The sequence below is a fragment of the Salvelinus alpinus genome, chromosome 31 (genome assembly GCF_045679555.1).
Source record: "Salvelinus alpinus chromosome 31, SLU_Salpinus.1, whole genome shotgun sequence".
In the NCBI taxonomy this organism is placed as follows: domain Eukaryota; kingdom Metazoa; phylum Chordata; class Actinopteri; order Salmoniformes; family Salmonidae; genus Salvelinus; species Salvelinus alpinus.
Window position 1 is genome coordinate 4125506 of NC_092116.1, and position 15807 is coordinate 4141312.

A 15807-nucleotide genomic window follows, 5' to 3' on the forward strand; every position below is an offset into this window, starting at 1 on the left:
ATATGATGAGAACTACATTGATTTGGGGTTCGCTTATATTGGGAGTAGTGCCTTTCCTCAGCCACAGTGTGTTATATGTGCAAAGGTGTTATCTCACAACTCGATGAAACCACTCTTGCGCAGACATTTAGAAACTAAACATACCAATTTGATAAATAAGCCACGGGAGCTCCTTTTTTTTTTATTCAATTTTCGCCTAAAATGACATACCCAAATCTAACTGCCTGTAGCTCAGGCCCTGAAGCAAGGATATGCATATTCTTGATACCATGTGAAAGGAAACACTTTGAAATTTATGGAAATGTGAAAGGAATGTAGTATAACACAATAAATCTGGTAAAAGATAATACATAGGAAGAAAAAAAAACATTATTTTGCATTTTTTTGTATCATCATCTTTGAAATGCAAGAGAAAGGCCATAATGTATTTCTCAAGCCCAGGTGCAATTTAGAGTTTGGCAACTAGATGGCATCAGTGTATGTGCAAGGTTTTAGACTGATCCAATGAACCATTGTATTTCTGTTTCAAAAAAATATCGAGACTGCCCAAATGTGCCTAATTTGTTTATTAATAACTTTTCATGTTCAAAATTGTGCACTCTCCTCAAACAATAGCACGATATTCTTTCACTGTAGAGCTAATGTAAATTGGACAGTGCAGTTAGATTAACAAGAATGTAAGCTTTCTGCCAATATCAGATATGTATATGTCCTGGGAAATGTTCTTGTTACTTACAACCTCATGCTAATCGCATTAGCCTACGTTAGCTCAACCGTCCCATGGAAGGCACACCGATCCCGAAGATCTTTTGAGTAGTAAGACATGTATAAAAGCAACAGATACCACAATGAGAACAGGCTAGAAGCATCTTATATGGTGAGCTACCGAGTGGCTAGGACAGGCAAGCCCCATACTATTGTGGAGGACTTAATTCTTCCTGCTGCCGCGGATATGGCTGGGACAATGCTGGGGGAAAAGGCCCAAAAAAACTATACAGACAATGCCTTCATCAAACAACACTGTTTCACAAAGCATCAGTGACATGGCAAGAGATGTTTTAAAACAATTACTGCTTTGCATACAAACCAGTGAATTCTATGCATTACAGCTGGATGAGTCAACAGATGTGGCGGGCCTTCCACAGCTCCTGGTATATGTCTGTTACGTTTATGGGGGATAAATTAAGGAAGACATCCTCTTCTGGAAACCAGGACAACAGGAGATTATATTTTTTAAGTACTGGACATTTTGTAAGTAAAAGCCATGACAGGGAGACATAGTGGAGTGGTAACGCGCATGCAAGCAGTTGCTCCCGACGCCACTTGGGTACACTGCAGCATCCACCGAGAGGCTCTTGCTGCCAAGGGAATGGCTGACCGCTTGAAAGATGTTTTGGACACTTCAGTGAAAAATTGTTAACTTTGTTAAAGTAAGGCCCCTGAACTCTCGTGTATTTTCTGCATTATGCATATGGGCAGCGACCATATAACGCTTTTACAACATACAGAAGTGTGCTGGTTATCAGGGAGCAAAGTATTGACACGTTTTTTTTAAATTGAGAGACGAGCTTAAAGTTTTCTTTTACTGGCCATATTTTTCACTTGTATGATCGCTTGCATGATGAAGAGTTTCTCACTCGACTGGTCTATCTAAGTGATGTTTTTTCTCGCTTGAATGATCTAAATCTAGGATTACAGGGACTCTCCGCAACTATATTCAATGTGCGGGACAAAATTGAGGCTATGATTAAGAAGTTGGAGCTCTTCTCTGTCTGCATTAACAAGTACAACACACAGGTCTTTCCATCATTGTATGACTTTTTGTGTGCAAATGAACTCAAGCTTACGGACAATGTCAAATGTGATATAGTGAAGCACCTGAGTTAGCTGGGTGAGCAATTATGCATGTATTTTCCCGAAACGGAAGACACAAACAACTGGATTCGTTATCCCTTTCATGCCATGCCTCCAGTCCGCTTACCAATATCTGAACAAGAGAGCCTCATCGAAATTGCAACAAGATGTTCTGTGAAAAAGCCACTGGCAGATTTCTGGATAGGGCCGCGCACAGAGTATCCTGCCTTGGCAAATCGCGCTGTTAAGACACTGATGCCCTTTGCAACCATGCACCTATGTGAAAGTGGATTTTCGGCTCTCACTAGCATGAAAACTAAATACAGGCACAGACTGTGTGTGGAAAATGATTTAAGACTGAGACTCTCTCCAATACAACCCAACATTGCAGAGTTATGTGCATCCTTTCAAGCACACCCTTCTCATTAACCTGTGGAGATTTATTCACCATTTTTGATGAACAAATAAGGTTTTTCTATGTAAGATGGCTAAATAAAGAGCAAAATTATTGAGGGGCAGGGTAGTGACAAAAACTCACACTCATTCTTATGTGTAATAAATGTATCGTATTGTGTGTGTGTGTGTGTGTGTGGCAGGCTTACAATGATGGCAAAAAAAAAACATTTGAGAGTGCGCTGACCCTGGTGCTAGAGGGGGTACGCAGCTGGAGGTTGAATGTTTGAAGTGGTACGGGACTATAAAAAGTTTGGGAACCACTGACATGGAGCATAGTGCGTCCACGTCAAGACAAATTGCCCTCTTGCAGGACAATTTCATCATATTTTGTTTTGTCTAGTATACAGTTGAATGCTCTTTTGGGGGATGTTTATGAAAGGTTTGTGGAATGGGGTGGGTGCAAGATTGTGAGGGTATTATTGAGGAAGTTGACTGTTCTGTATATCGTCTGATGGCTAGTTGACAAAGTATCATTAATGATGGATGATTTTGCTAATTTCGCTGAAAATCCATATCGACACCCTGCCGATCAACTCTCCTAGTTGGAGGTGTAAGCCTGTAAGCTGTTGTGTCGTGGTAGAAGAGCGCAGTGACTTTCCGTATCTATTTTTGTATCTATTTTTAATCTGACATATGCTGTTTGAGAGATCTACTCCATTTTATCTTGTCTTACGTGCTTTGATTGAGGACCGTGCAGGGAAAGGAAAGGAAATGCCTTGTAGAACTTGCAGCCTTCTATTCTATTCCAAATCTGCAGGAGTTTTGCTTTTCTCTTTTCTCTGGCTCTTTTGTCATGAGTAACAAGTTGAATTGAAAGGCAAAGAAAAATACAGGCGTCCTTCCTAACTAAGTTGCCGAACAGGAAGGAAACCGCTCATGGATTTCACCATGAGGCCGAATGGTGACTTTAAAACAGCTGCAGAGTTTAATGGCTGTGACAGGAGAAAACTGAGGATGAATCAACAACATTGTAGTTGCTCCATAATACTAACATAATTGACCAAATGTAAAAAAGAAGCCTGTACAGAATACAAAATATTCCAAAACATGCATTCTGTTTACAATAAAGAACTAAAGAAAAACTGCAAAAAATGTGGCAAAGAAATGTACTTTATGTCCTGAATACAGGGGCAAATCCAATACAACACATTACTGAGTACCACTCTTCATATTTTCAAGCATGGTGGTGGCTGCATCATGTTACGGTATGCTTGTCATTGACGAGGACATGGGAATTTTTTAGGATATAAAAAAACGGAATAGAGCTAAGCACAGGCAAAATCCTAGAGGAAAACCTGGTTCAGTCTGCTTTTCAACAAACACTGGGAGACAATTTCACCTTTCAGCAGGACAATAACCTAAAACACAAGGCCAAATATACACTGGAGTTGCTTACCAAGACGACATTGACTGTTCCTGAGTGGCCTAGTTAGAGTTTTGACTTAAATCAGCTTGTAAATCTTTGGCAAGACATGAAAATGGCTGTTTAGCAATGATCAACAACCAGCTTGACAGAGCTTAATTTTTTGGGGTGGTGCCACTTTAAATGACATGCAGCTTATAAAGCATTCATAAAGCCTTAATAAACACAACGTAAATATGTTAAGTCATCTATAACCGTATGTCATGCTTTTTGAAGGATTCATAAAAGTGACATAACACACGATGTCAAATATGACACAAACCTGTGCTTTATAAAGGTTGGCATAAGCATCGCTTAATAAAGGCCTTAGAAATCATATTAAATTGAGGCTACACAAAGCATTTGTAACCCTGTCATACATCTTGGTAGAGTATTTCAACGGCAGGATATTGGTTTCAATTCCCAGGACCACCCATACATAAACATTTGTTCACGCATGACTGTAAGTCATTTTCATAAAAGTGTCTGCTAAATTGTATATATTACATTATACAGTATTTCCCTAAAACATTTCTAGGATGGCCCAACCTGTTTCCCTCTTGGGTGCATAGTCAATATTGGACCTGACCTCAAAATGATGTGCTGCAGAATGACACACATTCTAAAGTGCAGTCATGCACATTAAAAACGTTGGTAAGGCATTTTAAAATCTGTTTTTATTTTTTGCCTACTTCCGTTTTTTTCCCCAAATTCCGTTTTCTTTGTTTTGTTTTTCCAGGTTTCGGATTTCCCCCATTTTTTTCACACTTGTTTATTAGAAATAAAACTCAGTTTGGTTATCTGTGTTCACAACAATGCTTAAACCACATCAGGAGATGACTTTTGAGGTCTGGGAAAAATCTAATGAACTGTTTTTGTTTAGTTGCCCTTTAATTCCTGGGGCGGCAGGGAGCATAGTGGTTAGAGCATTGGGCCAGTAACCAAAAAGTTGCTAGAACGAATCCCCGAGCTGACAAGGTAAAAATGTGTTGTTTTACCCCTGAACAAGGCAGTTGACTGTTCCTAGGCTGTCATTGTAAATAAGAATTTGTTCTTAACTGACTTGCCTAGTTGGATATTTTTTTTTATGAGCCCTGCACTGTTGCTTGGTTAGAAGGTTGTCTGTAGTGAAGTAAGAGCACATGTAATGTGATTTGGCCGCCAATGGAATGGGTGGAGTAAAAGACCAGCAACACTCCACATTATTCAGAGCCCTATGAAATGACACCATATATACATTCTACAGAACCTGCTGAGTATGCCTTACAATACTTTTACTGTGGCACCCAGTATAGTTATTGCTCAAAGCCAATATGTATTCGATATACAGTGATTTGCATTGGGGATATTTATTTGACCATGGGACATGTTTTAAAACCCACATTTAATGCAAATCTCATTTAAATATTGTCACGTTCTGACCTTAGTTCCTTTTTTATGTCTTTATGTTAGTTTGGTCAGGGCGTGAGTTGGGGTGGGCATTCTATGTTGTTTTTCTATGTTTTGTTCTACGGTTATATTTCTATGTGTTTGGCCTAGTATGGTTCCCAATCAGAGGCAGGTGTCAGTCGTTGTCTCTGATTGGGAGCCATATTTAGGTAGCCTGTTTTTCATTGGTTTTTGTGGGTGGTTGTATCCTGTGTTAGTGTTTTCACCATACGGGACTGTTTCGTTCGTTCGTTCGTTCGTTCGTTCGTTTGTTTGTTTGTTTGTTTGTTTGTTTGTATTTTTAGTTATTTTGTTCAGTGTTCTGTTGGTTTATATTATTATATCATTATGGACACTTACCACGCTGCACATTGGTCTGATCCTTGCTACTCCTCCTCAGAAGAAGAGGAATTCCGTTACAAATATGAACAAATAGGACGATGAGTTTGCAAATCAAATGCCCACTTGTGCTGCCATTGGACAGTGAAAAACAAGTAAGTTAACATTTATTTATTGTCATTTAAATTAGTTTGTAGTAGTTAAGTGAGTTAAATTACATACTGTAGCAACCTAAATTGTTATTTCAAATAAATTTGGTGACTTCAGAGCTATTGCTATCTATCCAAAATGTAGCTAGCTTCCAGGCTCAGCTAAATATATATATCCCAGATACAGTCACTTCTCATAGTCTTGTCATGCGAATGTAAATGAAAGAGGAAAATAATCATATGAATTGAATGGAGTTTCCCATGTGCCCATTTAGAGTTTCTGGCACAGCACAGAAATGTCCTTATCCAGATGGTGTGACAAAGGCATTTCCTAATAGACCTGCTAACTTTCTTTGTTATAACTTTTAAGGTTGGAACCAACATGCAGGAAAAGAGGCAAGAACCATTTGTCCGTCAGCTCAGGGACAAGCTACAGTTCATTATTCACAGCCCTGTGTCAGGTTCAATGTAAATGCATTGCTGGCCTTTTTGAAATGTCATGTATTTGTGTTTACATTTGTCCATTTTAATCATTTAGCAGACACTCTTATCCAGAGCGACTTACACAACAATTAGGGTTAAGTGCCTTGCTCAGTACATTTGTGTTTACATCATTATGCCTTTATGTATGTGTTTTGAATGACCAAAGGTGTCTGACTTTAAATTAAGTACAGCATGATGCAATATAGAGTCTTTATGGATGTCTTATGAATGACTGAAGGTGTCTCACTTCAAACTAAGTATTACAAGACACTACATAAAGTGTAGATAAATAGGTTATTAACGTTCTGCTGATTTGTGAAGGTTCTCTCATGAGCCACAGGTTACTGTGGTGTATGATATGTATTTAAATGGGTTGATGGACCTGCAAAGCTCGCGTTTGTGTATCAGAGCCAAGACGATTTGGAGTAGTCCAACCTGAGACTACCGCACCAGGTATTCCTCGTCTGTTCGCATTCTGGAGACCAGGGCTTGATTATAACCTGTTACAGTGGTGTCAACATTTTTGTGGTTGATCTTTCAGTGGGGAAGTGGGTGAATTTGTCAAAGACCTAGCTGAGCCCAGCACCGCACGGTATGGCTTGTTTTTGTTGTGTGCGTGTTTGTGTACTGACGGAAATGTAACTTGGTTCCAGAAGGAAGTAACTTTCCATTTCTTTTGGTTGGGGGCTTTCTCATCAAGCTAAGTGTTTCTTGGTGCAACATTGCTTCGTATTCATTTAACCTGGAGTGTGCGAGAAAAAGGCAATTCTTGAACATGGGGTGAGACATTCTCATTCATTTGTCAATAAATCCAGTTATTTAGAATGATTTATTTCTGGTGAAACCTAACTTGATTATTTAGCAGACATCACTTGCTTATATCCAGTCAACACATATTTTAAGAATGTCGTGGAACATTTGAACATTTTGGTTTCTCCATGCTTGTCTCAGAGCAGCGCGAAACGGTGCTGAAATAGACGGCCACAGCGGGAAGGCTATGTATTCTGTGCCCACTTGTGGTATCTCTTTCGGTTACACATCCTTGGAATAGCAGAACAGCATAACGGTTTGGGCGGCCCTTGCTGTGCCTGGTGAGCAGTTGGTCAAGTTCTATTGTCAGTAGAGGAATAGAAATGTCAGGGTGATCCGAAAACCTGACGAACCCGCCACGTACTGTACTGTATGTTGACTCTGCCTGTCGGAGGTGGAGTTCCAGAGCTCACAGGTGTGCCTGGCATGGATTGTGACGCCATCTTGTTCATTTTCAACCCGTGAGTCAATGACTATTCAAGCCATTGACTCACTGATGAATGAAGATGATGAGCGATCGGCAAAGGCAATCTGTAATCTGCGGGCATCACGGCTTGGTAAGAAATGCTTTCTATATATAGATTTTTTTAATTCTCAGAACATTAACCATGTGTGTTCGCTTGTTTTGTACTATTCTGTAGTTTCGAACCAATGATTCGTCTGACAAACAAAGAACTTTGCATCCTACAGGCCCAGTCATGGATCAAAGCTGGCGGGACATTCAATAACGTCCTCTTCACAGATGAATCAACCATGGCCATTGAGCAATTTGCTCAAAATTGCTACAGAAAATCAAGTAGATTAACGAAAGCATAAAGATGTTGATGAAGAAATGCTGTTTTGAGTTAGAAATGTAACACTTTAGAGTACTTAAGTATCGAATACATTGCAAGTTGAGGGATTTTCACAACAGTAGCCGGTGTAACCGATGTGAAATGGCTAGCTAGTTAGCAGGGTGCACGCTAAAAGCGTTTCAATCGGTGACGTCACTCGCTCTGAGACCTTGAAGTAGCTGTTCCCCTTGCCCTGCAAGGGCAGCAGCTTTTGTGGAGAGATGGGTAACGATGCTTCGAGGGTGGTGTGTGTGCAGAGGGTCCCTGATTCGAGCCCGGGTAGGGGCGAGGAGAGGGACGGAAGCTATACTGTTACACCGGGCTATAAAAAATCTATTGTCCTGCTAATAGGAATCATTTGCATGATGGGCTACATTCTTTATTGTAACCACAAAGTCATACATCATTTGTATCTACCTTTCCAATTACTTTTAGAGTTTGGGAATTACAAATGTGCACTTTCTTTTTAGTTACATTATTTTAGTTCAAACGTGCAGACTTTTTTTCTTTAAATTATTGTTTTTATGTAGGGTGCTACATTGTTGACCAGTTGCAATTGTAAGTAGGCCTATAAAAAAAATCCTACTTCTATTAGGCTGTTAAGGCTCATAGCCTACCTCAGCCAGTTAAGTTATTTTATATAGGTCTAGGCTCCGAAGAAATAGACTCCAATTAAGCCCCCCTGTTTGTAAATTCTAAATTCAAAAGGTACTCGCTCATCTGAGCTATCTTTTTTGCAGGTGCATGGCAACAGCCGGATAAGACGAGGAAAAAGAAGAAGGAACCCACACACTGTTCTTGATCGTATAACTGATCTTTAATAAGTTTATGTATCGGCCTCTCGGCCTTCGTCAGAGCTTTTGTGAGTTTTTTAAATTAGCACCCTTATGTAAACCTAGCCACACCACATCCATTCCACGCATGGAAAGGGGTTGGAGGCGAAGGAAAAACAAATAAGTGCTACCAAATATAACAATATGCATTTCATAAATATTGAAATAAAGTGTGTACATAAAATGTATTAAACACGTCTGTCAAACCACAATGAGGACATCGACCTACCAAGCTAGTTTTCATGAATCCTTGTGTACAGTGTAAGTAAAACGTCAGAGTAATCTGAAATAGGGGCATAATTAATGTTCAAATTTACAACATAACATACATAGGCATGTCATCATTAAGACCTTTAGGAAATAATGTCTGGAGGGTGAAAATCCCAAAACATTCTGGATGATTTTCTATTGTGGCTAGCAGTTGGCATGGACCAATTTCACGCGTAAATAAAACATGCCACTGTTTCTTGACCACATCTCCCACCTTTCGCGAGTTTAAAGTACATGTAGTTGTGAACAGTACAGAGTTCTTTAGCTTCAGCAGTTATTTCTTGTAGCAGTTCATCTCGTGTTTCCCAAATGCCAAATTAAGAGCTTCATCCACACATTGTGGAGAATAGCCTCTTAGAAACCTATTGCGCATCCTTGCTGCTTTTTCTAGATAGTCCAGAAAATGATTTGTTGCAAGTTGGGGTGGAGGGGGGGTTTCACACCTAGCTCAAGTTGGGAAGGGGGGGGGGGGTGTTCACACCTAGCTCAGCTATTATACAATTCTTTAGTAAAGGTTGAATAGTCTATTGTTCAGCTAATAGCCCATCCTGCTATGCTTGTAAAAAAAACTTTTCCCCTTTCCACATGTTAAAGATTCCAATTGATAAAGTGTTTTTAGCCACAATCGGCCCCAACCCAAATTAATACATTTGGGCACAGTCGATACAGCTGGACTTCGGGCTAGAATGTTGAGGGTTCGAAACCTGCTCCCTGCTTGCTATAATTAATGAGTTTGATACACCTGGTATTGGAGAAGGCTGAAAATAACTTGCTAAATAGCGATTTTCGTAAATTAACTTTATGACAAAAAAATATGCACAATCGTTTGACTCTACATTAACTAACATATTCTCTCAATTGTACATTTTTTTGCTTGACTCGTTACGACGTTATAACTACATACATTTGCTTCCCCATAATGTTTTGTCAGCCGTCTTTGCTGAAGTCACCAGAGACGGGTGGCCCGCGTCAAATTTGTCATTGGAACCACTCAATATGATTGGTCATATAAAAACCTTGGGACCCAAATGCATAATGAGTACTCTAACTCCCCCTTGTGGTGGTCTGGAGCAATGACGCAATGACGCTGGGTACCTCTAAGTGTAAGCTAGCAACTTTTAAAGGAGGAACCACTGTATACGCCTAGGATATCAAGCATTCAATGTTAACCTGAGCGGGAGTGACCATAGAATTCTATGGGAGTGACCTTACTGAGTAAAGTATTTGCTATCGTCATTACTTAACACATTCAAAAAGTCATAATTATGGCTAAACACCGTCCATTTGTAGAATGTACGTAATAAAAAATATATTTTAAACATAACCCTAACTAATGACGGCCAAGCTTGATGCATTGGTCCACCAGACATTCCACGCATTTGGGCGGAAGTGTCTGGGAACGGATTAGGTCTTATGTATCTAACACGAGATGACTTTATCACAACTGAAGGATGTCACCCTTTATAAAGCACGTGTTTATATCGTATTTGACTGAGTGAGTTATGTTACATTAGACATGGGTAATTATGTCACACAGTTATGCCACATTTATGAACCATTTATAGAGAAGGACATACATGCTTTGTAACACATGTACATAGTGCTTAAGAAGGTATTATGAAGGCTTTATGAAGCCTTTATAGGCTGATCGTCATTTAAAGCAGGACCAAATGAAAGATGCATGTGCATATATTGTACAATTCAGGTGTGCAAAACGTACCCGCAGGAGTCACATTAGAAACCTGCATTTTCAAAATGCAGACCATCAAAAAATCTGCTTTTTATAGAGGCCTATGCTCCCACCTACTGTAGTAACAGGAGAGGTGTAGGCTGATGAACAAGAATACACCATTATCCCTTATATCCCAGTACATCAACCAAGAAGACCGTTTTTACATTTTTTATTGTGCTTTACATGATGAAAAATACATATTGATTTCATTGTATATCCCCCCAGGGGCAAATCTTTTGTTTTTAAGCTACACTACATTACCAAAAGTATGTGGAAACCTGCTTGTCGAACATCTCATTCCAAAATCATGGGCGTTAATATGGAGTTGGTCCCCTCTTTGCTGCTATAACAGCCTCCACAATTCTGGAAAGGTTTTCCATTAGATGTTGGGACATTGCTGTGGGGACTTCCTTCCATTCACCGACAAAAGCGTTAATGAGGTCGGGCACTGACGTTGGGCAATTAGAATTGGCTCGCAGTCGCCGTTCCAATTCATCCCAAAGGTGTTGGGTGGGATTGAGGTCATGGCTCTATGTAGGTCAGTCAAGTTCTTCCACACTGATTTCGACAAACCATTTCTGTATGGACCTCGCTTTGTGCACGGGGTATTGTCATGCTGAAACAGGAAAGGGCCTTCCCTAAAATTTTGCCACAAAGTTGGAAGCACAGACTCATCTAGAATGTCATTGTATGCTGTAGCTGTCAGGTTTTGGCCAGGACTGTTTAGGTTTTGTTCACTAGATGTCCCCCTTGCACCTTTTTTGTACCTTTTGTTTTTCTTGCTCCAATTATTGTTTGCACCTGTAAGTCATTCCCTTGTTAGTATTTAAACCCTGTGTGTTCCTTAGTTCCTTGCTCAGTGTTTGTAAGTTAGCACCCAGCCCCAGCCCAAGCCTTGTTTTATATAGACTTTTCTCTTGTTGGATTTTCCAGAGGTTCTCTGGTTTTGTTCTTGTTTATTATTTGAGTAGTCTTTTGAGGTTTGTTTTTCCCTGCTGTTTTTTACCACTTTGTGGATTTTCTTTGTATTTTGGAAGATATCTATTTTTTATTAAACCACCATCTCTAGTACTGCTGTGTCTGCCTCATCTTCTGGGTTCTGCCCATTATTAGTGACTGTTTCTCGCACCGGGTCCTGACAGAAACACTGAGCCATTAATATGAACCCAGAGGCAGCCAGTACCCAGGACTTTTTTCCCATGCTGTCCCACCACGAGGGGACTGTCCAACGTCACGAAGCTGCTCTGGTTCAGCAAGAGGCCTTACTGGCTGGACATTCTCAACTTCTGTCGGAGATGATGACTTCCATAAAGCAGATTTCTGATCAACTTTCTCCTACAACCGCTTCTGCTCCAGTTCATCAGATTCAAGTGCCCGTGGCAGTTAACCCCCTGGCTGAACCTCGTCTGCCGCCTCCCCAACGGTTCTCAGGTGATCCGAGTGTTTGTAAGGGGTTTTTCACCCAATGTTCTCTCTCCTTCGAGCTGCAACCCTCGTCGTTTCCCACCGACCGGTCCAAGATAGCATACATCATCACCCTGCTGTCGGAAAAAGCCCTAGCCTGGGCTACTGCTGTGTGGGATGCCCAAAGTCCCTGCTGTGCCAGCTACTCTACCTTTGCTGAAGAATTCAAGCGAGTGTTTCAAGGTCCTACCAGCGGTCCTGACTCAGCCAAACAGCTCCTGACTCTCCGCCAAGGTCGGCGCAGCGTGACGGACTATGCCATCCAGTTCCACACGGTGGCAGCAGCGAGTGGCTGGAACGACGAGGCGCTCACAGTGTGCTTTTTGAAGGGTCTTTCCGACACCATCCAAGATGAACTGGCCACTCGGGAACCACCAGACAACCTCGAGTCCCTGATCAAGTTGGCTTCACGCATAGACCAGCGTCTGAGAGAGAGAGAGCTCAACCGTAGATCTCTCACCCTAGCTCCTATCGGTCCCAGCGCCGAGTCTCCACCTTTATCCTCGCTGACTCCACCGGAACCCATGCAGGTTGGACGCATCTCCCAGGCTGAGAGAGACCACCGGATGAGGGAGCGACGCTGTCTATATTGCGGCAAACCGGGCCATTTCCTCTCCACGTGTCCCGGGCTCCAGGGAAAACGCACTCTCCCGTGCAGGCCTGGGAGGACTGTAACGGGAAACATAACCTCCTCCCATCCATCCAACTCCCGCCTGCTCATTCCAGTTACCCTTTCCTGGGACAACCACGAGCTTCCCCTTCAAGCCTTGGTAGACTCTGGAGCCGCAGGTAACTTCATGGATGGTGTCTGGGCGAAGGAAAATGGCGTTCCCTCTGAACCTCTAAGTGATCCCATAAGGGTTACTACGTTGGATGGAAGCCCTTTGGGATCTGGACTTGTCACTCGTGTCACTACCCCCTTGCGATTTTCAGTTTCCCAACACCAGGAAGTGATGAACTTTCATCTGACCTCGTGTTCCGAGTTCCCTCTCGTCCTTGGATACCCCTGGCTTCACAGCCATAACCCTCACATCGACTGGTCTGTGGGCACTATCAAGCAGTGGGGTCCTACGTGCCAAGCCACTTGTATCTTCCCAAGTTCCCCGAGTTCCCCTCCCGAGTCTCTAGAATCCATCGACCTGTCCCGAGTTCCCGAGTGTTACCATGACCTCAAACCGGTATTTAGCAAACAGAGGGCCACCAAACTACCACCCCATAGACCTTACGATTGCCCCATCGACCTGTTTCCGGGCACCTGCCCTCCCAGGGGTCGGATCTTTTCCCTATCTCCTCCCGAACGAGCTGCTATGGATACCTACATCAAGGACTCTCTGGCAGCAGGCCTCATGCGTCCATCCACCTCGCCGGCGGGAGCAGGGTTTTTCTTTGTGGCCAAAAAAGACGGGGGATTACGTCCTTGCATCGACTACCGGGGACTTAATGCCATAACCGTCCGTAACCGCTACCCACTACCCCTTATGGCCACAGCCTTTGAGCTGCTCCAGGAAGCAGTGGTCTTCACTAAGCTTGACCTGCGGAACGCATACCATCTTGTGCGGATCAAACCCGGTGACGAGTGGAAGACCGCTTTCAACACGCCTACTGGTCACTACGAATACTTGGTGATGCCCTTCGGCCTGACCAACGCCCCGGCTGTGTTCCAAGCGCTCATAAACGATGTGCTTAGGGATATGCTTAACATTTTCGTGTTTGTTTACTTGGATGACATCCTCATCTTTTCGAGCTCCCTTCAAGAACACACTAAGCATGTCAGACAAGTGCTCAAACGCCTCCTAGACAGCCATTTGTACGTTAAGCCGGAAAAGTGTGAATTCCATTCCTCTCGAGTACAATTCCTGGGATTTGTAGTGGAACCCGGTCGAGTCCAGATGGATCCCAAGAAAGTAGGGGCGGTAGCAGATTGGCCCACCCCCAAGTCCGTTAAGGAAGTTCAGCGTTTCCTGGGCTTCACTAACTTCTACCGCAAGTTCATCAAGAACTTCAGCTCGGTGGCAGCCCCTCTCTCAGCGTTAACCAAGGGTGGCAACACAAGGTTTCTGTGGGGAAGAGAAGCTGAGACGGCCTTCCAAGGACTCAAGCAGCGCATCCTCTCTGCTCCCATCCTGACACTACCGACGGCGGATGAACCTTTTGTGGTGGAGGTAGACGCATCAGAGGTGGGTGTTGGAGCTGTCCTGTCTCAGAGGGGTGAAGACAAGAGGCTTCATCCTTGCGCCTTCTTCTCTCACCGGCTTACCCCGGCCGAGAGGAATTACGATGTGGGGGATCGTGAGCTCCTAGCGGTTAAGATGGCATTGAAGGAATGGAGACACTGGCTCGAGGGGGCTTCTCAACCGTTTCAAGTGCTTACGGACCACATAAATCTGGAGTATATCCAGCAGGCGAAGCGGTTGAACTCCAGACAAGCTCGATGGTCTCTTTTCTTCAGCCGATTCCAGTTTATTCTCACCTATAGACCCGGGTCGAAGAATCTCAAACCGGACGCCTTGTCACGAATCTACTCTCCTGCCATTCGAGAAGATACTGACATGACTGTCCTTCCGGCCGCTAAGATCGTGGCTCCGATCTCGTGGCAAGTGGAGGATACCGTGAAACAAGCCCAAGCCATCGAACCGGGCCCTGGAGGAGGTCCTGCTAATCGGTTGTTTGTTCCCAAGGCAGCAAGGTCCCAAGTCCTTCTGTGGGGGCACTCCTCTCGCCTCACCTGTCACCCGGGCGTAGGTCGCACCTTGGAGTTCATCCAGCGTAAGTTCTGGTGGCCCACCATAAAAGAAGACGTTGCCACTTTCGTCAAGGCCTGTTCCGTGTGCTGCCAGGGCAAATCTTCTCACCTCCGCCCTCAAGGACTCCTTCACCCTCTATCTATTCCCCACCGACCCTGGTCCCATATCTCATTGGACTTTATTACTGGCCTTCCTCCGTCCCATGGTAATACTACTATCCTAGTCATCATCGACAGGTTTTCTAAGGCGGCCAGATTCGTTCCCTTGACTAAGTTACCTTCTGCCAAGGAAACAGCTGAGTTGGTGATTAACCATGTGTTCCGAGTCTTTGGTATCCCGCAAGATATGGTTTCCGACAGAGGTCCCCAGTTCGCCTCAAGGTTTTGGAAGGCCTTCTGCCAACTCATAGGGGCCACGGCCAGTTTATCTTCAGGGTACCATCCGGAGTCCAACGGCCAAACTGAGAGGATGAATCAGGAGCTGGAAACCACCCTCAGATGTATGGTTTCCAACAACCCGTCCACATGGTCATCCTTCATTGTTTGGGCCGAGTACGCGCACAACACCTTGTGCTCCTCCTCCACTGGTATGTCTCCGCATGAGTGTCAGTTTGGCTATGCTCCGCTATTGTTCCCGGACCAGGAGGCAGAAGTCAGAGTGCCTTCAGCCTCGAGGTTCATCAGACGCTGTCGGCTTACGTGGAAGAAGGCCCGTCTTAATCTTCTGCGTTCCTCACAGCAGTACCAGCGACAAGCCAACAGACGTCGCCGTCCCGGTTCTACCCTGTACCCCGGCCAGAGAGTATGGCTCTCAACAAAAGACTTACCGCTAAGGGTGGAGTCTCGCAAGCTGTCCCAGAGGTTCATCGGTCCCTTTAAGATTGCCAGGAGAGTCAATCCCGTTACTTTTCGCCTGCACTTACCCAGATCCCTTAAGATCAATCCCACATTTCACATCACCTTATTAAAACCTGTTGTTTTTTCTCCCCTTATCCCGGCAGGCAGACCTCC